Source organism: Centropristis striata, chromosome 16 (genome assembly GCF_030273125.1).
Source record: "Centropristis striata isolate RG_2023a ecotype Rhode Island chromosome 16, C.striata_1.0, whole genome shotgun sequence".
Lineage (NCBI taxonomy): Eukaryota > Metazoa > Chordata > Actinopteri > Perciformes > Serranidae > Centropristis > Centropristis striata.
Window position 1 is genome coordinate 1652214 of NC_081532.1, and position 23317 is coordinate 1675530.

A 23317-nucleotide genomic window follows, 5' to 3' on the forward strand; every position below is an offset into this window, starting at 1 on the left:
AAAAAGACACAAAAAGACAAAAAAATGACCAAAAAAGACACAAAATAACTAAAAAGACACAAAATGGCCAAAAAAATACACAAAATAACTAAAAAAGACACAAAAAAGACACAAAATGGCCAAAATTGTTACGTTTATGTTGGTTTTTCTTTGTTTCTTTTTGGTTCTCAATGTTGATCCAGTAAGTCAGAACAAAAAATCAATAATTATTATTATCAGGTCATATAGGTGGAAAAATATACCAACATGGTATTTAAACATGTTTTAGTGGTGAATACAGGCAGGATGAAAAGATTCAGACATGGAGGAAACAGAACAAAACTAAAAAGAAATGACAATGATTCAGCTGTTGCATGACATCATCATGTATATTTTTCAGTGCTGAACTTGTGAGTTTACATATACTGCTTGGTTTCAGCAAATAAATCATGATGTACAGTATATTTTGGCACAAATATGAGCCTATTAATAATGCAGAGATAAGTGGACTCATGTGGACTAAATCACGAGTGCGTGACAGTTCTGGTGAGTTTTGTCCCATTTCAGGCGATGCTGCAACAGGGCTGACCTATAATACAATATTATGATTCATTACCTCTCCAAATATGATATTTTTCATATATTTTCATATCCTAATAACGTGGTTCAAACTTAAATTGAACAGAATGCAATAATTTGCTCCCCCTTTTTGACATATATGCAACTAAAAACCGCACAAAGACAATATGTTTTATGTTTTTTTGTAAATATTGTCTATGAATTTGATGCATTTTTTATTAACACAGCATCCAAACTTTATTGGATTTAGAATTGTAATATTATAAGATACTGAAAACAGAAAAACACTATTAAAAAAAAACATTTGACAAAAAAAAAGACACAAAATGGCCAAAAAACACAGAAGACACAAAATTACTAAAAAAGACACAACAAAAGACACAAAAAGACACAAAATGACACAAAATGACCAAAAAAAGGCAAAAATGACCAAAAAAGACACAACAAAAGACACGAAATGACCAAAAAAAGACACAAAATGACTAGAAAATACACAAAATGACCAGAAAAAGGCACAAAATGACCAAAAAAAGACACAAAATGACTAAAAAAGACACAAAATGACCAAAAAAAGACACAAAATGACTAAAAAAGACACAACAAAAGACACAAAGTGACCAAAAAAAGACACAAAATGACCAGAAAATACACAAAATGACCAGAAAAAGGCACAAAATGACCAAAATAGACACAAAAAGACACTGAATGACTGAATAAAATAGAATTAAACTTTAAACTGTGAGGGTTAAATATCATATTGAAATAGAAACAATACTGCAACAACAAGTGCAATATTAATGATGTTTATATCACCCACCACTGCAGTTAAACAAAGGTGTTTATTATAAATTACTGAGCGGATCCTGCCTCGATTTTGCAAGAAAAAATGTAAAAGTGCAGCCAGCAGAGCGTTTTGTTGTAAACTGGCATTTAGTCAATGACAGTCTTCTTCCTGAAATAGAAAACACACTGGTGTGATGCCAGGTGACTGGTCAAATTCCCAAACTGCTAAAAGCTTCCCTGGTATTTCAGGGCTTTTATTGAGATAATGTATTTATGTCTAAACACCTGTGGTTTCTGCTGTCTCTGCAGTTTACTCTGAAATACTGGCTGATATCACAAAAACATACATAGCTTGTTGAGAGTGCATTAAAACATATTCACTGGTGAGTTTTGTGTTCAAGCAGCCAACTGGAAATCACAGCAGGAGTCAGAAACGCTGTGCTAACTAACGGATAATATTTAACAGAATTAACCCTCTGGAGTCCAGAAAGCTCCAGATCACGACTTCTGTATGACGTCACGACGTAAAAACATTCAGCAGCATGTTTCCTGCTGTCAGCTGAACTCTAAAGTTTTGACTTTTACACAAGTTTCCATGTCCAATTTAGTGCATCAACTCTTTTTCAACAAAAGTGAAAACCACCATGACCAAGTATAACATGATTTTAACAAAGTTTTTGCTGAGGTTTTTAAAATTTTGCAGTGTGCATCCAATATTTTGTGTTTAATGTTTTTTTGTGATTTTTGTGTTTTTTGTAATAATTTTAAAAAAAAGAATGTTTTTGTGTGTTTTTATGTTTTTTTTGTGTGTTTTTTGTATTTTTTGTGGGTTTTTTGTGTTTTTTTACGCATGTTTTTCTGTGGGTTTTCTGTGGGATTTTATTTTTTTGTGTGTGTGTGTTTTTGATTAAAACAATGTGTCCAAGTGCAACATCATTTTATTGACGTTTTTGCAAATTTTGCAGTGTGCATTCAGCATCTTTAATACAATATTTTGTGTTTAATTTTTTTTGTGATTTTTTTTGTGTATTTTTCTGTGTTTTTTGTAAAACAAAATGTGTTTTTTGTGTGTTTTTTTAAATGTGTTTTTTGTATTTTTTTTGTGGGGGTTTTGTGTTTTTTATGCAAGAACCACCAAGCGCAAGAGGTTTTTCAAATTTTGCAGTGTGCATTCAGCATTTTTAATACAATATGTTGTGTTTAATGTTTTTATGTGTTTTTGTGGGGTATTTATCAGTATAAGCTGTGTTTCCTTTAGGGGGAAAAGTGGCCACCAGGAAAATCTCAGCACACTCAGCACATACACACTGTAATGCTACAGAGCTAACTGTTAGCCTGTTAGCACATACACACTGTACTGCTACAGAGCTAACTGTTAGCCTGTGAGCACATACACACTGTACTGCTACAGAGCTAACTGTTTGCAATTTGCAGACTGGACGCTGAGGGGTTAACATCCCCTCCGGCTCTGCAGCTGGGAGAGACTGCTGCAGGAGGACTGTGCCGCTTCGACTCGTCCTTACTCTTGTTAACGAGCCGCCGGCCCCCGCGGCTCGTTAACAAGAGCTGAAAAGTTGCTAATTATAGCAACAAAATTGCTAAGTTAGCAACACTGCTTCGCCGGCTTTTACAAATGGCGCGTGTTGTTGTGGCGTCGAGTACTACATCACATCCTGCTTAGTGTTCTATCCAATCAGCAACCAGGCTTTTTTCAGGGGAGATAAAAGACCCTGCTCTTCTACAGGGACGAAAAAAGTCCTGACAAAAGTCCTCTCTGGACGGCTCGTATTCAAATTAGGGGAGTATCGGCAAGTGAGACCTGTAGTGGAAACAGCCCTTTAGGACCCTTTTTCAGATAAAGGCTCCTATGCAATGGGAAACAAAGGGATGACCCCGCTGCCAGCTCAGCTGCCGCCACATTGAGAGCCATGTGGAGACAATCAATACACTCTGAACTCCACAGCCACTTTAAACAAATGAGATTTAATGCAAAGACAGCTTTTGTCCACTTTGCATGGAGCCAGGTTAGCCGTTCCCAGTCTTTAACCCTATAAAGCCTGAACCGTGAAATAATTGCCAGAAAATTATATTTTTTTAAAACTTGAGTATTTATTGAACCTGCTGACAAAAATAAATAAATAAATTTGCATATATGAATTCTAATTTGTATCATATTTGATACATCAGGTCCTTTTTTGTGCAATTTGTTGCTCACAGTTTGTTTTTCTTGAACTAACAAAAACATAAAACCGAACATTTTTATCCTATTAAGACTTTCCTTTTAACATTTAATTCAAATATGCAAGAAAAAAATTATTTATCTGCTGATATGAAGTTTTCACCCAGCAATGAACCTGTATCATTTTTGCTACATCATTTTAGTATTTTTGTGCAATTTGTTGCTCAGTTTGTTTGTTTTTAATCTCCAACACATGTATACATCAGGTTTTTCAGGAAAAAAATATATCAGACTGATGATGGAGAGGTCTCAACAACATGTGTATCAAATGTGATACACTTGGCTTTATAGCATTAAGCTAACGGCTGCTGCTGGCCGGAGCCGACAGAAACGAGTCGTATCATTCTTCTCATCTCACTCGTGTAGAAAGCAAATAAGTGTGTATCTCCCAAAATGTCAAACAAGATAAATTTGTACACCGACTGGAGTAAAAGTGCTAATCAGCTGAATATGAGTTGGTTATTAAACGGCTTCCTGTCAGAGGCGCCTCTGGTGAAGCTCTGTGTTGTTCTCATCAATCTTTCTTTAGTGTGCATTGTTTTTCTGTGTGACGTGACACAAGGTGAGATGTGTCTGTGGGCTAGTTTCTGCATGCAGCTGTTAGTGATGAGAGCTGCTGCTGCTAACGCATCTCTTCATTTAGTCTCAGAGAGAGACGAATATGTAGTCCTGAACACAGATCACACTCTGATTCACCTTGATTTTATTATATTATTCACTGGTTTTCAAAGGGGAGACTCTTTGCTCTTGTGTTGCTATTAATTAAAGAAAAATAAAAGAACCAAAGTCATTTAAATTTGCCTTGTAATGTCTCACTGACGGGTGTTTTTTTGACATCAGGGAGGTATTTTTTCAGAAATATCAGCGAGTGAACGTGGGTGTAACTGTTTAATCCTGTTCTTGACGGCGACAATGACTCTAAGCTATACATGCTGCTGCTTTATTATTATCAAAATGGACTTTTTTTCTTTTTTTTACAGCAGCTGGGAGCTTCACCCCGCTTCCATCTGTGTTACCCTTTGATTTTACTGTGTAAACACACGGCAGCGCCCAGAAAAAAACAAAAAAAAACAGCAGTAATGTGTATAATGCATAATGTTTTTTGTGATTTTTGTGTATTTTTCTGTGTTGAAATGACAGAAAAAAACCTTAATTACTTGAAAAAAGAAAAAAAAGGCCAAAAAAAGACACAAAATGACTGAAAAGACACAAAATGACCAAAAAAGACATATAATTACTAATAAAAAGACAAAAAAATGACAGAAAAAAACTAAATTACTTAAAAAAGACAAAAAATGGCCAAAAAAAAGACACAAAATGACTGAAAAAACACTAAATTACTTTAAAAAAGACACAAAATTACTAATAAAAAGACAAAAAAAACTAAATTACTTTAAAAAGACACAAAATGACAAAAAAAGACACAAAATTACTTTAAAAAGACACAAAATGACCAAAAAAGACAAAAAAATGACTGAAAAAACACTAAATTACTTAAAAAAGACACAAAATTACTAATGAAAAGACAAAGAAATGACAGAAAAAACTAAATTACTTAAAAAGGACACAAAATGGCCAAAAAAAAGACACAAAATTGTTTAAAAAAAAGACATCAGGGAGGTATTTTTAAAAAAAATATCAGCAAATGAACGTGGGTGTAACTGTTTAATCCTGTTCTTGATGGCGACAATGACTCTAAGCTATACATGCTGCTGCTTTATCATTATCAAAATTGACTTTTTTTTTTTTTTTTTCCAGCAGCTGTGAGCTTCACCCCGCTTCCATCTGTGTTACCCTTTGATTTTACTGTGTAAACTCTGGCTGGGAAAACACACAGCAGCGCCCAGAAAAAAACAAAAAATCCAGCTTTTCCTGAGCTTCAAACAGGCCGGCAGTAATGTGTATAATGTATAATGTTTTTTGTGATTTTTGTGTATTTTTCTGTGTTTTCTGTTAAAAAAAGTGCATGTTTTTATGTTTTTTTTAATGTGTTTTTTGTGGGGGTTTTGTATTTTTTATGCATTTTTATGTTTGTTTTTTGTATGGTTTTATGTGGGATTTTTTTGTAAAACAATTTGGTTTTTCTGTGTGTTTTTTTCTGTTTTTTGTTTTAAGAAAATTTGTGTGTTTCTGGTGTGTCTTTGTGTGTTTTTTTGTGTTGTTTCTTCATGACGTCACAACGTAAAAACGAAGCAGCATTATCGTTTATAAGATGTATCAGGTTAATACAATGTTATACAACTTATAAAATTGTGTTTGTTATTATAGCTTTAAAGGGACAGTTCACCCCAAAATCAAAAATACATATTTTTGACCTGTAGTGCTATTTATCAGTATAAGCTGTGTTTCCTTCAGGGGGAAAAGTGGCAGCAGGAAAGTCTCAGGACACTTTTAGTAAGTTAGTTTTTTCTGTCTTTTTTTTGTCTTTTTATTAGTAATTTGTGTCTTTTTTTGGTCATTTTGTGTCTTTTTAAGTAATTTAGTGTTTTTTCAGTCATTTTGTGTCTTTTTTTGGTAATTTTGTGTCTTTTTTTTTTAGCAATTTTGTGTCTTTTTTGGGTAATTTTGTGTTTTTTTTAAAGTAATTTTGTGTTTTTTCAGTCATTTTGTGTCTTATTTTGGTCATTTTGTGCCTTTTTAAGTAATTAAGGTTTTTTTCTGTCATTTTGTGTCTTTTTATAAGTAATTTAGTGTTTTTTCTGTCATTTTTCTGTCTTTTTTTGGTCATTTTTTGTCTTTTTTTTTTGCAATTTTGTGTCTTTTTTGGGGTCATTTTGTGTCTTTTTTTTAAGTAGTTTAGTGTTTTTTCAGTCATTTTGTGTCTTTTTTTGGTCATTTAGTGTCTTTTAAAGATGGAAGATGTGAAGCTCGCAGCTGCTGTAAAAAATAAAAAAAAAGAAAAGTCCATTTTGATAATAATAAAGCAGCAGCATGTATAGCTTAGAGTCATTGTCGCCATCAAGAACAGGATTAAACAGTTACACCCACGTTCACTCGCTGATATTTCTGAAAAAATATAAGCGAATGGACAAAATGGACATTTCTTTATTTTCCAGCAGCTGTGAGCTTCACCCCGCTTCCATCTGTGTTACCCTTTGATTTTACTGAGCAAACTCTGGCTGGGAAAACACACGGCAGCGCCCAGAAAAAAACAAAAAACAAAAAAAAATCCCTCTCTTCCCTCTCTTGAAACAGGCCGGCAGTAAGTCAACAGGTGATATCATTGTCACATTATTTCCTGCGGTCCACGGGCAGCGCTAATGTGGCTTTGTCAGGGTAATAACAAGCCGGTAAATGAATGAATTCAATTACCGAGCTGCAGATTTTGGAGCAGTACAATGGTGATACCACAGGGCTTTATGAATATGGCACACAGTGTACTTCCATTTGGTGGATGCTTTAATGCTTTTGGACATCAGAGGCGTATAACAGCACAAAAAACATAATGCTCTTCTACATGGTTCCTCCAGCTGCAGGAACCAGCAGCGTCCTTCCCCCGAGCAAACATTTAGAAACAGCTCCTGAACTGCCAGCCTCTCCCACTCTACCTAGGATCAGGAATTTTTCACGGAGCAAAGTAAAAAAACGGAAATTCACAATGACATTCAGGCTAATCCACACCCACCGAAGCTCGTTCTGCTCTCAGGATGTCTAAGAAAAGCCTCGTACACTAAATGTGCTGAAGGGAGAGGAGGCAGGATGGAAAATAAATGTAATACGTCGGGTTCGCTTCTTATCGGAGCATTGTACGCAGCAAGCAGTCACATAATGCTGCAGTTAGATGTGGAAAGGTCTATGTGTATATGTATATATATAGGAAAACTTGCAATACTGAATGATGAAATTAATTTATTACAAAGATATAGAATATAAAAACTTAAAGACGATAAAAAAGACACAAAATCACAAAAAAAAGACACAAAATCACCAAAAAAAGACACAAAATTACTAAAAAAAGACACAAAATGACAGAAAAAAAACCATAATTACTTAAAAAAGACACAAAATGACAGTAAAAAAACAGTAATTACTAAAAAAAAGACACAAAATTACTAATAAAAAGACAAAAAAATGACAGAAAAAACTAAATTACTTAAAAAAGACAGAAAATGACCAAAAAAGACAAAAAATTAGTAAAAAAAAGACACAAAATGACAGAAAAAAACAATAAATTACTTTAAAAAAACACAAAATGACCAAATAAGACACAAAATTACCAAAAAAAGATACAAAATTACCAAAAAGACACAAAATTACCAAAACAAGACATGAAATGACCAAAAAAAGACACAAAATTACCAAAAAAAGACACAAAAAAGACACAAAATGACCAAATAAGACACAAAATTACGAAAAAAAGACACAAAATGACAAAAAAAAGACACAAAATTACGAAAAAAAAGACACAAAATTACTAATAAAAAGACAAAAAAGTGACAGAATAAACTAAATTACTTAAAAAAGACACAAAATTGCTAAAAAAAAAAGACACAAAATGACAGAAAAAAAAAACATAATTCCTTAAAAAAGACAAAAAAATGACCAAAAAAAGACACAAAATTTCTAATTAAAAGACACAAAATGACAGAAATAACTAAATTACTTAAAAAAGACACAAAATGACCAAAAAAAAAGACACAAAATGACTGGAAAAACACTAAATTACTTAAAAAAGACACAAAATGACCAAAAAAAAAGACACAAAATGACTGGAAAAACACTAAATTACTTAAAAAAGACGCAAAATGGCCAAAAGATTGGGAATTTTTCACGGAGCAAAGTAAAAAACGGAAATTCACAATGACATTCAGGCTAATCCACACCCACCGAAGCTCGTTGTGCTCTCAGGCTGTCTAAGAAAAGCCTCGTACACTAAATGTGCTGAAGGGAGAGGAGGCAGGATGGGAAATAACTGTAATACGTCGGGTTCGGTTCTTATCGGAGCATTGTACGCAGCAAGAAGACACATAATGCTGCAGTTTAATGTGCAAAGGTGTATGTATATATGTATATATATATATAGGAAAACTAGCAATACTGAATGATGAGATTAATTTATTGCAAAGATATAGAATATAAAAACTTAGTCGAGTCACTTGAGACAAAAAAAGACACAAAATTAATAAAAAAAAAGACACAAAATGACAGAAAAGTTAATTACTTACAACAGACACAAAATGACAGGAAAAAAAGACACAAAATGACTTATAAAAAGACAAAAAATGACAGAAAAAAATACACAAAATTACTAAAAAAAAGACACAAAATGACTGAAAAAACACTAAATTACTTAAAAAAGACACAAAATGACCAAAAAAAGACACAAAATGACCAAAAAACGATACAAAATTACAAAAAAGACTCAAAATTACCAAAAAAAGACATAAAATTACCAAAAAAAGACACAAAATTACCAAAAAAAGACACGAAATGACCAAAAAGACAAAAAATTACTTAAAAAAGACACAAAATGGCCAAAAAAAGACACAAAATTACCAAAAAAAGACACAAAATGACCAAGAAAGACAAAAAATTACTTAAAAAAGACACAAAATGGCCAAAAAAAGACACAAAATTGGTAAAAATAATAATAAAAAAAGACACAAAATGACCAAAAAAAGACACAAAATGACAAAAAAAGACACAAAATTATTAATAAAAAGACAAAAAAAAATGACAGAAAAAACTAAACTACTTAAAAAAGACACAAAATGGCCAAAAAAAGACACAAAATTGCTAAAAAAAAAAATTTTAAAAGACACAAAATGACTGGAAAAACACTAAATTACTTAAAAAAGACCCAAAATGACCCAAAAAAAAGTATAAAATGAAAACAAAAAATTAGGATGTATGATGATCAAATACAAGTTATTTGAGGAAAACTTGCAATACTGAATGATGAAATTAATTTATTGCAAAGATATAAAATATAAAAACTACATATCGGGTGACTTCAGACCATGTTGAGCATCAAAGGGTTAACAACACTCCAGTTTATTTATTCAGCCTTTTTATAAAGAGGTGCGTTAATTACAGCCGTGCTCAAAAACTTGAGGGGTTCAGCTTTCTCCAGTTTAGCTGCTGATTTATTAAGACCACTTATGCAAATCGAGTCAATTGCAATTTTCCAATTAGAATACCTGAGGCGCAACCGGAGTCCCACACGCCACGGCAGACTCACAACAACACACGATGACGGGAGAATAAAATAAAACCAGCAGCTGAGCCAAAGGCCAGGAGATCAGAGCTGCAGGAGTCAGAGGAGGCTCCATCCAAGATCTGGGGCTTTGTTTTTGTTTACATTTGGAATAAACAATTCAATAATCTCCCAGTTTTCAACAAACTCAAACAAACTCAACAAAATGCATGTTATTTGGCCTAAATCCGCTAAAAGCTTCGTGCCATCTGACTCATTGACACACCAGCAGGTTAGCAGATCACAATCATTTGACTAAAGAAGACACAAAATGACACAAAATGAGCAAAAAAAGACACAAAATGACCAAAAAAAGACACAAAATGACTAAAAAAAGACACAAAATGTCTAAAGAAGACACAAAATGACAAAAAAAGACACAAAAAAGACAGAAAAAGACACACAAAAAGGCACAAAATGACCAAAAGAAGATACAAAATGACGGAAAATAGACACAAAATTACTAATAAAAAGACAGAAAAAACTAAATTACTTAAAAAAAAGACACAAAATGGCAAAAAAGACACAAAATTGCTAAAAGAAAAAGACACAAATTGACCAAAAAAAGACACAAAATGACAAAAAAGACACAAAAAAAGACACAAAATGACAGAAAAAAGACACAAAATGACTAAAAAGACACAAAATTGCTAAAAAAAAAGACACAAAATGACTAAAAAGACACAAATTTGCTAAAAAAAAAGACACAAAATGACCAAAAAAAGACACAAAATTACTAATAAAAAGACAAAATAATGACAGAAAAAACTAAATTACTTAAGAAAGACACAAAATGGCAAAAAAAGACACAAAATTGCAAAAAAAAACACAAAATTGCAAAAAAAGACAAAATTACAAAAAAAATACACAAAACGACCAAAAAAAGACATAAAATGACTATAAAAGACATAAAATGACAAAAACAAAGACACAAAATGACAAAAAAAGACACAAAATGACCAAAAAATACACAAAATGACAAAAAAAGATACAAAATGACAGAAAAAAGAAAAAAATGACAAAAGACACAAAAAATACTCATAAAGGCACAAAATGACCAAAAGAAGACACAAAATTACTAATAAAAAGACAAAAAAAATTAAATTACTTAAAAAAGAGGCAAAATGGCCAAAAAAAAATACACAAAATTGCAACAACAAAAAAGACACAAAATGACCAAAAAAATACACAAAAAATTCACAAAAAGACACAAATTGATCAAAAAAATACACAAAAAAATACACAAAAAGACACAAAATGACTAAAACAAAGACACAAAATTACTAAAAAAGACACAAAATTACCAAAAAAAGACACAAAATGACTAGAAATGTCAAACCGGAGTCCCACGTGCCACGGCAGAGCTCAGAACAACAGACGATGCAGATGACGAGGAGAATAAAATAAAAGCGGTAGCTGAGCCTGGAGGCCTGGAGGCCTGGAGATCAGAGCTGCCAGGAGTCAGAGGAGCTCCATCCAAGATCTGGAGCTTCTGTTTTTGTTTAGTTCATCAAGCTGTGATAATGTAATGTGTCTTGGCAATCTATTAGTTCTTTTAATCTCATCGTCTGACATTTGAAATAAACACACTGGCTATAATTATGCACATTTTCGTTTAGTGAATCAACGGGGGTGATCCGATTCAATAATCTCCCAGTTTCCACCCTGCCACTGCCACTGTCACTCAGTGAAATGCATGTTATTTGGCCTAAATCCGCTAAAAGCTTCGTGCCAGGTATCTGACTCATTTACACACCAGCAGGTTAGCAGATCACAATCATTCTGTCAAGCATCCACCTGCATCCAAACCCTCTCAATCATCCTCCAGCACAGAGAAACAAACCAACATGGTCTCATCACAGGAATCCGTGGAATAGCCACGGATTTGTTTAAATCCCAAAAAAACGTGGAATAGCCACGGAATCGCTCTGATTTCTGTGAAACTGACACGGATTTTGCTACAATGCAAGTTAATGTCATATCTTATATGTTAGATTTGACACCTTTGTTCATATTTTTTCGCACAAATCTGCGACTTTTTTTCTTGTAGATTTGCCACTTTAAATCTCGTAAATCTGCGACTTTTTTGCACAACTCTGCGACTTTTTTTCTTGTAGATTTGCCACTTTAAATCTCGTAAATCTGCAACTTTTTTCACACAAATTTGCCACTTTAACTCTCGTAAATCTGCAACTTTTTTTCTTGTAGATTTGCCACTTTAAATCTCGTAAATCTGCAACTTTTTTTCTTGTAGATTTGCCACTTTAAATCTCGTAAATTTGCGACTTTTTCGCACAAATCTGCGACTTTTTTTCTTGTAGATTTGCCACTTTAAATCTCGTAAATCTGCGACTTTTTTCGCACAAATTTGCCACTTTAAATCTCGTAAATCTGCAACTTTTTTTCTTATAGATTTGCCACTTTAAATCTCGTAAATCTGCGACTTTTTTCGCACAAATTTGCCACTTTAAATCTCTTAAATCTGCGACTTTTTTCACACAAATCTGCAACTTTTTTTCCTGTAGATTTGCCACTTTAAATCTCCTAAATCTGCGACTTTTTCGCACAAATCTGCGACTTTTTTTCTTGTAGATTTGCCACTTTAAATCTCCTAAATCTGCGACTTTTTTCACACAAATCTGCAACTTTTTTTCTTGTAGATTTGCCACTTTAAATCTCGTAAATCTGCGACTTTTCGCACAAATCTGCGACTTTTTTTCTTGTAGATTTGCCACTTTAAATCTCCTAAATCTGCGACTTTTTTCACACAAATTTGCGACTTTTTTTCTTGTAGATTTGCCATTTTAAATCTCGTAAATCTGCGACTTTTTTCGCACAAATTTGTCACTTTAAATCTCTTAAATCTGCAACTTTTTTCTTGTAGATTTGCCACTTTAATCCAGTAAATTTGCAATTTTTTTCTCGACCCCATTTTGATATCCACTGAAGTGACCAAATATAGTTCTTCGCCTGATAAAGGGTTAACTTGCATTGTAGCGAAATCCGTGTCAGTTTCACGGAAATTTGAGTGATTCTGTGGCTATTCCACGGATTTTGAGTTAAGCGAATCCGTGGCTATTTCACGGATTCCTGTGAGACCAGGTTCAAACAAACAGTAGCAGAGGTTGTATTTTTTTTTGTTTTTGTTGTTGTTGCACCCACCTGAACCAGTCCGGTGAGGTGCTCCAGCACGCCCTCCATAGGAAGCTGCAGGAGGTGGTTGTTTCTTAGATTGAGTCGAGCCAGATTAACTCCAGAAAACACGCCGAGGGGGAGGCTCCGGAGCAGGTTGGCGTTTAGGAACAACAGCTGGAGGGACGGCATGGAGTCCAGGGTCCCGGGGTCCACCTCACGGATCTCATTGTACTCAAAATAAAGGAACCTAAAGAGAGGAGAAGGCAGAGTTACGCGGTTATGTTAACCCCCAAAAGCTCCAAATAATCCAGACTTGTTGCCTCCATCAGACTAGAAAACAAAGCAGCGTGGAGCCCTACTGTACATTTACCTCTAAAGTTCTGGCTGTAAACTCCATGAGGCCAGTTTCAGTTTGATGATGATATACCAAGTAAAACTGGAGACAAGCTCAAATAGATTTAGTATCAAATGATAGAACTGGATGGAACCCTCTTATATGGTAGATTTGACACCTTTGGTCACATTTGACACATTTAACATTCTTTATTGAGCAGGATAGTGTTTTCAAAATCACATTTTTATGTTGGATTAAAGGACTAAAAAAGACACAAAATGACTAAAAAAGACACAAAATGACTAAAAGACAAGAAATGAGAAGACAAAATGACCAAAAAAACCCCACAGAAGACACAAAATGCCAAAAAAAGACAGAATGCCAAAAAAAGACACAAAATGACCAAAAAAAGACACAAATTGACTAAAAGACACAAAATGACACGAAATAACCAAAAAAAGACATAATATGACAAAAAAAGACACAAAATGACCAAAAAAGACACAAATGACCAAAAAAAAGATACAAAATGACTAAAAAAAGACACAAAATGACAAACTGACCAAAAAAAGACACAAAATGACTAAAAAAAGACACAAAATGAGAAGACAAAATGACCAAAAAAAACATCCACAGAAGACACAAAATTATTAAAAAAAGACACAAGATGACTTACAAAGACAAGAAAAGACTTGAAAAGGATTCAAAAATGGACAAAATAGCCCTATAAGACTCAATAGAGTTAAAGTGATCTCCGTCTCAGTAGTGCGTCATAAACAACATGACATATTCTTTATATTAAGGTGAAGAACTACAGGGAAAACATCATCAGCTGCCCCCTCCCCTCCCTGGAAGAACGTTACTATTCCCACTGCCTCAAAATAGCCCACACCATTATCAACGACTCATTATCAACAACTCATTATCAATGACTCATTATCAATGACTCATCAGTACGGGACAATAAAAACACATACAGACTAAAAAACAGCTTTTATGCAAAGGCAATTACAGCATTAAATGATGACACATGAAGCCATTCATGAAACAGTGGATGTATGCGCTATTTATGGTTTTGTTTTTAATTCTCCATGGTTTTTTTTATCCCTTTTATCTGTTTTATTTATGTTTTATACTATGTTTTTTTCCCGTAGTACATATTTGTATACTCCTGCACTGAGTATTGCAACTTATTTCATTATGCATAATGACAAATAAAGATATTCTATTCTATTCTTTGACGATTTTGGGCTATTTTTATTTCCATAAGAAGTCTTCTTACAAAAGAAGAAAACACCCAAAATGGACATCGCTGGGAACATCTGCAACAGCTGTTTTATTTTTACTAAATTTTGTCTATTTGCATCTGGTAATTTCTCCTAAATTCACCAAAAGTTAGCATTCGATAATGTCTTATTTGCTTGTTGAAACAGAACAATTCATAAAATATGTCATACAAACAAATTAAGAAGAGTAAGAACGAGTCGAAGCAGCACAGTCCTCCTGCAGCAGTCTCTCCCAGCTGCAGAGCCGGAGGGGATGTTAACCCCTTAGCGCAGCTATTCTCAACCTTGGGGTCGGGACCCCAATTGGGGTCTCGAGATGATTTCTGGGGGTCGCCAAAACATTTTGGAAGTCAGCTCTGTCTCCACTGTGTAAAAGTGTTTGGTCATTTTATGTCTTTTTTAGTAATTTTGTGCCTTTTTTTGTCATTTTATGTCTTTTTTGATCATTTTGGGTATTTTTTTTGGGTCATTTGGGGTTTTTTTTGGTCAATTTGTGTCTTTTTTGGTCATTTTGTGTCTTTTTTTTGGTCATTTTATGTCTTTTTTGGTCATTTTGTGTCTTTTTTGGTCATTTTGTGTCTTTTTTTGGTCATTTTATGTCTTTTTTGGTCATTCTGTGTCTTTGTTTTGTCATTTTATGTCTTTTTTGGTCATTTTGTGTCTTTTTTTTGGTCATTTTATGTCTTTTTTGGTCATTTTGTGTCTTTTTTGGTCATTTTGTGTCTTTTTTGTCATTTTATGTCTTTTTTGGTCATTTTGGGTATTTATTTGGGTCATTTGGGGGGTTTTTTTGGTCAATTTGTGTCTTTTTTGGTCATTTTGTTTCCTTTTTTTGGTCATTTTGTAGTTTTTTTAGACATTTTGTGTCTTTTGTCATTTTGTTTCTTTCTTGGGTCATTTTGTGCTTCATTATTTGTCCATTTGTGTGTGAGATTCTGTTCAGTGAGCGGGGGTCGCACACAATATATATGTTAAATTGGGGGTCGCGACTCAAAAAGGTTGAGAACTACTGCCTTAGCGTCTAGTCTGCAAAAGTGGTTGGGTTGTCAAAAGTATTGATACTCAAAAAAGTAAAGATAATAAAACGTTGTATCCGGATACGATACTCATTTTCAAAAGTATCGATACCCCGTGCACAGCATACAACCTCAAAATATTGTTCTAATTGTTATTGTTTATTGTATTTATTTATTTTTTGCACTACCTCAGACCTGAAGCTTGTTATTATAGTTGCAGTTTCTTTTTGCACAACTGTTTTTATTATAAATATTTAACCTGTGGTTCTGTTCATTTTTACATTTTTCTTTTAACCTTTGACTATTGGGTTCGATGATAAAGAACGACAGCTAGTTCCTTAGAAAAATTCTGTAATTTGGAGGTTTTTCTTATTTCTTATTTATTGCAGATGAAAAGCAACACAACGCTGTTTACAAAAACATGCTGAAAGCAAATTGCTGCAAAAGGTGAAAGGTTTTGAGTTTGATAAAGTCTGTAAATAAAACAGGTTGATGGTGATTACTGGTGGCGTTGAGTTAAAATTAAACACTTTGCACAATTTGTTTAAAATACCAAAACAAATTTTATATCGCCATTCTGCGTAAAAATGTTGTCATTGGTGTCATATATGTGTCTTTTTTGTGTCTTTTTGGTCATTTTGTGTCTTTTTTGGTAATTTGTGTCTTTTTGCGTCTTTTTTGTGTCTTTTTTGTGTCTGTTTTAGTTATTTTGTGTCTTTTTTTTGGTCATTTGGTGTCTTTTTTGGTCATTTTTATGTCTTCTGTGGGTTTTTTTGGTTATGCTGTCTTCTCATTTTGTGTCTGTTGTTGTGTCTTTTTTAGTTATTTTGTGTCTTTTTTGTCATTGGTGTCAATTATGTGTCTTTTTATGTCTGTTTTAGTTATTTTGTGTCTTTTTTAGTTTTTTTCTGTCTTTTTTTGCCATTGTGTGTCTTTTTTTGGTCATTTGGTGTCTTTTTTTGTCATTTTTATGTCTTCTGTGGGGTTTTTTTGGTTATTCTGTCTTCTCATTTTGAGTTTTGGTCCATATCGCCCAGCTCTAATACATCCTGTAACTTTAAAGATTTTCTCAAAATGAGTTTTCTCTTAAACTCTGAACCTTAAATCTCCACTTCAGTAGAACTTACATGCACCAAACTTTTCTTTCTTATCTATATTCTCAAGGTTTTTACTGAGGTGTTCCTTCATATATCATTCAGAGCCTGCTTTATAGAACATTTTATTATTTTTTAAAATGGTGAAAAAAGTTTTTTGCTGGCTGTTGAAAGTACATTTGATTTATGGATTGATGGAAAAAAAACCTTCTGTAAAAAACTCTTTCTTTTTCTGCTTTTTGAACTTGGAAATGAATGCAAATGATCACATATTAAATAAAATAATGCCTCACTTGCATATTTAAACTTCACATTTCAGAAAACATTTAATCCAAAAAATAATTGTCTTAATCTAAGCAATCAACTGTGGAAGTGTAATGATGATATCTATTAATTTTTTTGTTTTTTTCACCTGAAGTGTCTCTCGTTAACGTCGTATAAATAAATAAGTAGTTCTTGATTAGAGCCCAGTATGAATTTTCATGTTCCAATCGATTTGTTTTTAAGTATAATTTCCCCTCTCCTGCAGCTCAGCATGATAATAACATGAATGAATATTTATGTAAAAGACGTCACAACAGTAAATTTGATTTAATCTGCACGTTTTACCAGCTGATTTAATCAGTGGCGGTTCTACTGTCATATTATTAATAAAATTATCAATTTATAACAATGAACAATGGATCAATTCTAACATTTTTTTTGTTCAAACAATATCTCATTGTAGACAAAAGGAACCCAGAATGTTATATTGTATAATAGTTTAACTCTACGGAGACTTAAAGGGATATTTTGTCCATTTTTTAAATCCTTTTTATGTCTTTATGTGTCTTTTTAAGTCATTTTGTGTCTTTTTTGGTCATTTGTGTCTTTTGTTGTGGCTTTTTTGTCATTGGTGTCATTTATGTGTCTTTTTGTGTCTGTTATAGTTATTTTGTGTCTTTTTTTGGTAATTTCGTGTCTGTTGTGTCTTTTGTAGTTTTTTTCTGTCTTTTTTGCCATTTTGTGTCTTTTTTGTCAATGGTGTCATTAATGTGTCTTTTTTGTGTCTGTTTTAGTTATTTTGTGTCTTTTTTTGGTAATTTTGTGTCTATTGTTGTGTCTTTTTTAGTTATTTTGTGTCTTTTTTTGTCATTGGTGTCATTTATGTGTCTCTTTTTATGTCTGTTTTTGTTATTTTGTGTGTTTTTTTTGGTCATTTTGTGTCTTTTTTGGTCATTGGTGTCATTTATGTGTCTTTTTTGTGTCTGTTTTAGTTATTTTGTGTCTATTTTTTGTCATTTTGTGTCTTTTTTGTCATGTTTATGTCTTCTGTGGGTTTTTTTGGTTATTCTGTCTTCTCATTTTGTGTTTTTTTTGGTCATTTTGTGTCTTTTTCAAGACATTCAAAGATTTTGAATGCTAAAATATCATCTTTGCCATTTTTTCATGTGCTAATGTGCCCCTCTGATGAAACACTGGCCCCTGCTTGGCCCCCACAGTAAAATGATCTGATCACTGTCAGATGATATTGTGTAATTTTTGCCCTGATGACTTCTTCCTCTTGCCTGATCATCATGTCAAATTTAACACACTTTGAATTTTGATGGTTTTTCTTCCCGCAGTAATATAATTTAGTGTGAACCAAGGGAAAAATTAAGTCTTCCCTCTGCATGCTAGTGATCTAATATAGTTATTCCATGGCTGTAATAAGTAATAGATCTGGTTTAAACTGCCCCAGAGTCACTGACACGGCCTAACGAGAGGTTAACAGGAAGACTTTTTGAATGTCCCGAGAGGATCTTTATTATTGATTAATAGTCAAATTAATGGCTCTGTAGATTTCCTGAACCTTATCTTGAAATATAGACACGGTGGAGCTGAGCTGAGAGGATAAATTATCTTCTCAATACCAAAACCTCCTCGTTCCTCATATCAGAGCAGAGGACCAGAGTCCACTTGTTGTCTTAGTGCATCAACTCTTTACCAGCGATGGTTAAAATCACCTCGACCAAGTGGAGAAACAGGATTTTAGATTTTTCTGTGTGAGTTAAAACATTTTGAATGCAATCTTTTGTGTTTACTGTTTTTTTTTGTGATTTTCAGCTATTTTTTGGTATTTTTTTGTGCGTTTTCATCTGTGGTTTTTTTGTTGTTGTAATTTTTGTGTGTTTTTTGTGTTTTTTTTATTGAGTTTTGCAGTGTGCATTCACCATTTTAATACAATCTTTTGTGTTTCATGTTTTTTGTGTGATTTTTGTATGTGTTTTGTATGTGTTTTTTTCTGTGTGTTGTTTGCCATTTTTGGTGTTTTTAGTGCGTTTTCGTGTGTTTTTTTGTGTGTTTAAATTGGTGATCCAGTAAGTCAAAATGAAAAAATAATAATCAGGGATCTTTTGTGTTTACTGTTTTTTTTTTGTTGTGATTTTTGGCTATTTTTTGTGTGTGTTTTTGTATTTTTTTGTGTGTTTTCATCTGTGTTTTTGTATTTTTTTCATTTTTTGTGTTCTTTCTGTTTTTTGTAATTTTTGTGTGTTTTTTTGTGGTTTTTATGCGTGTGTTCTGTGTGTTTTTGTTTTTTTGTCATTTTTGTGTTTTTTATGTGTGCTTTTTGTTAAAAAAAATTGTTTATTAGCGTTTTTTGTAATTTTGTGTACATTTTTGTTTTGTTTTTTTATTTTATTTTTTGTATTATTTTTTGTGTGTTTTTATCTGTGTTTTTGTAATTTTTTCATTTTTTGTGTTCTTTGTGTTTCTTGTAATTTTTGTGTTTTTTGTGTGTTTTTTGTTTTAAAAAATTGTTTTTTGTATGTTTTTTATTTGTGTTTTTTGTAATTTTGTGTACATTTTTTTTTTTTATGGGCTTTTTTTTGTATTTTTTGTGTGTGTGTTTTTGTGTGTTTTTTGTGTTTCAAAATGATGATCCACTAAGTCAAAATGATAAAATAATAATCAGGTGAGGTGGTGCTGAAAAAGAGGATACCAGCATGGCGATCAAGTTGCATATACAGGCAGAATGAAAAAAAAGAGTCAAAAACCAACAAAAAGCCCTGAAACCAAACAGCTCCATGTTTAGCTGCTGAATAAAAACAACTCCTGCCTGTCGATATTTGCCGTATACATTATTTGCAGACTATTATCTTTATGAGCTTAATCTGACAACGATACATATGCATCATTCTGACGACTCCTGTTTATAATAAGCCCCTTTTCCAAAAAAAAAAAAAAAAAAAGCTAATTCCTGGCAGCATCCAGACGTCTCATCACCGCCTTATTAACACCTCTGTATGCAAAATACAAAAACAGCAAAAAACAAGATTCATTCTCACGTTGTCACTCATTCGGGGCTCACACCTCAGAGGAGCTCGCCGTCAGGCGGCGTGACTAACGGACGACATCCTGGAGAGAACGGGACCTTCTCATTTCAATCACAGCCGCCATAATGTAATCACAACGTTCTGCTCGGTGCTGCGCCAGTATTACGGGGAAATTAATTAATTTCCACATACTTTTAAACAAATGTCTAAATATCTGAGCTGACAGGAGGATTCACTGGATGAAAATGTTTCAAGTGCTGCTGAAGGAGACGAGCTGGAAATGATGAGTGATCGGAAAACCGGTTAAACAAAGTTACAAGTTACTTTATTTGTACCTTGCAGGGCAACACTAAGAGATACTCGAAGGCAGCTATTCTCACTGTGTTAATGTGTTTTAGTCTTCTTTTGGTAATTTTGTGTCTTTTTTGGTAATTTTGTGTCTTTTTCTAGTCAGTTTGTGTCTTTTTTTATCATTTTCTGGGCAATTTGTGTCTTTTTTGGTGTGTCTTTTTTTTGTCATTTTGTGTCTTTTTTTGTCATTTTGTGTCTTTTTTGGTAAATTTGTGTCTTTTTGTGGAATTTTTTTTTGTCATTTTGTGGTCAATTTGAGTCCTTTTTTGCTTAATTTTATGTAATTTTTTAGTAATTTTGTGTCTTTTTTGGTCATTTTGTGTCTTTTTTGGTCATTTTGTCTCTTTTTTGATCATTTTGTCTTTTTTTAGTCATTTTGTGTCTTTTTTTGTCATTTTGTGTCTTTTTTTGTCAATTTGTGTCTTTTTTTGTCATTTTGTGTCTTTTTTGGTCAATTTGTGTCTTTTTGTGGTCATTTTTTTGTCTTTTTGTGAATTTTTTTTGTCATTTTGTGGTCAATTTGAGTCCTTTTTTGCTTAATTGTATGTAATTTTTGGTCATTTTGTGTCTTTTTTGATCATTTTGTGTCTTTTTTTAGTCAATTTGTGTCTTTTTTGGTCATTTTGTTTCTTTTTTGGGCCATTTTGTGTCTTTTTTTGTCATTTTGTGTCTTTTTTGGTCAATTTGTGTCTTTTTGTGGTCAATTTGTGTCTCTTTGTGGTCATTTTGTGTCTTTTTTTGATCATTTTGTTTCTTTTTTGGGTCAATTTGTGTCTTTTTGTGGTCATTTTGTGTCTTTTTTTGGACATTTTTTGGTCATTTTGTGGTCAATTTGAGTCCTTTATTGCTTAATTTTGCATACTTTTTTTAGCATTCTGTGATCAATTTGATTCTTTTCTGGATAATTTTGTCTTTTCTGACAAATCCCAAAGTATCAAGTTATTACTTTCCAAGGAGTCTCCGGCTTCAAGACAGATTTTTCTTGTTAGTAAAAATATTTCTGTTAAATTTTGGGGTCTTTGTTTTTATCCTTGTGGTATTGAAAATGGTATCGAGTATCGAATATTTTCCTGAGTATCGGTATCGAGTTGAAAATCTTAGTATCGTGACAACCCTGATCGAGTCCTCATACACACACACAAAAGAGGCACATAACACACATCATTCAACTTAAGACAGTGGGAGTTAAGAAAAGGCAAATTAAATATAAATTAAATTAAATTTTAAAAAAACTGCCACGCTACCTGAGATTCTACAGCCCCAGGAACATGTGTGGGCTGAGCCTCTCCAGGTTGTTTAATGTCTTTTCTTAGTCATTTCGGGTTTTTTTTGTCATTTTGTGTCTTTTTGGGTCATTTTGTGTCTTTTTTTGTCAATTTGTCTTTTATTTGTCATTTTGTGTCTTTTCTGATCAATTTGTGTCTTTTTTTAGTCAATTTGTGTCTTTTTTTGGTGATTTTGTGTCATTTTCTGGTCAATTTGTGTCCTTTTTGGTCATTTTTTGTCTTTTTTGGTCAATTTGTGTCTTTTTGTGTCTTTTTTGGTCATTTTGTGTCTTTTTGTGTCTTTTTTGGTCATTTTGTTTCCTTTTTTGGTAATTTAATGTCTTTTTCTGTTCATTTTGTGTCTTTTTTTGGTCATTTTGTGTCTTTTTTCATGAATTATCTAAAAATTAAATAAAAAAACCATCACGCTACCTGAGATTCTGCAGCCCCAGGAACATGTGTGGGCTGAGCCTCTCCAGGTTGTTCCCGTTCAGGTAGAGGCTCCTGAGGGTGGTGAGGCTGGAGAAGGCCCCCTCCTGCAGGTAGGAGATGCGGTTGTTGCCCAGGTGGAGCAGGTCCAGGCTGGAGAAGTTCCAGAAGTCCGTGCGGTAGATCCTCTGGATTAAGTTCCCGCTCAGGTACAGCTTGCGCCCGTTGAGGGGCCGCGGCGTCAGCTGGGACACGTTGAGGAAGCCGTTCTCTTTGCAGTTCACCGTCAGACCCAAATCTGTGATGTGCAGGTTGCAGGTGCATCCAAGAGGGCAAATAATGGGGATGGGGGGCCGGGTCTGGTACCCGGCCACGGGGGGGTTCTGGTTGGGCACCAGGCTCCGGGGGGTGGGCGAGGTCCTGGAGGGGCGGGGCCTCTTAGTCGGCCTCGGCTGCCTCTCTCGGTCTTTACGCTCCGCAGACGAAGACGACGAAGACGAAGACGTGGAAGAAGTGTGAGTGTTCTGGCGGGAGCCGTGCACCATGGAGGACGGCTTGGTGGGCCGCGCCCGCCCCGGGTGGGGGGGGTTGGGTTTGGAGTTGGGGGGCAGGTGTTGGGGCTGCGAGCCCGCAGAAGCCCCGCCCCCCGGCTCCGTCTGCAGCTCCTTGTCCGGCAGGTCGGCACACAGCTCCTTGCGGGGGATCTCCCGCAGGTCCTTGCCGTGCAGGTGGAAGGGGTACTCGCAGGTGACGTCCCCCACCACGGCGGTGTACGGGATCCGGGACAGCCACTGCTGCAGCTGCACCGCCTCGCAGCCGCAGTTCCACGGGTTCTCCTCCAGCTGCAGCTCCATCAGGGAGCGCCCCACGTACTCCAGAGTCCCCGCGTACGCCAGGCTCTTCAGACGGTTCCCCCGCAGGTCCAGGTGGGTCAGAGACACGGACCTGGAGCAGGAGGAGGAGCAGGAGGAGGAGGGGGAGGAGGAGGAGGTGGGGAGGAGGGGAGGAGGGGAGGAGGGGAGGAGAGTTAGCTAGGTTAGATGAGCATTTTGTGTCTTTTGTGGTCATTTTGTGTCTATTTTTGATCATTTTGTGGTCAATTTGTGTCTATTTTTAGTCAATTTGTGTCTTTTTTTAGTCAATTTGTTTCTTTTTGGGTCATTTTGTGTCTTTTTTTAGTCAATTTGTTTCTTTTTTGGTCAATTTGTGTCTATTTTTAGTCAATTTGTGTCTTTTTTTAGTCAATTTGTGTCTATTTTTAGTCAATTTGTGTCTTTTTTTAGTCAATTTGTTTCTTTTTTGGTCGATTTGTGTCTATTTGGGTCTTTTTTTTAT

At 34.2% G+C, this 23317-nt stretch overlaps 1 pseudogene; it reads right to left on the reverse strand.

Annotated features, from left to right (window-relative positions):
- Positions 1-23317, reverse strand: part of LOC131988239 (SLIT and NTRK-like protein 3) — a 48456-nt pseudogene that overhangs the window by 13599 nt on the left and 11540 nt on the right.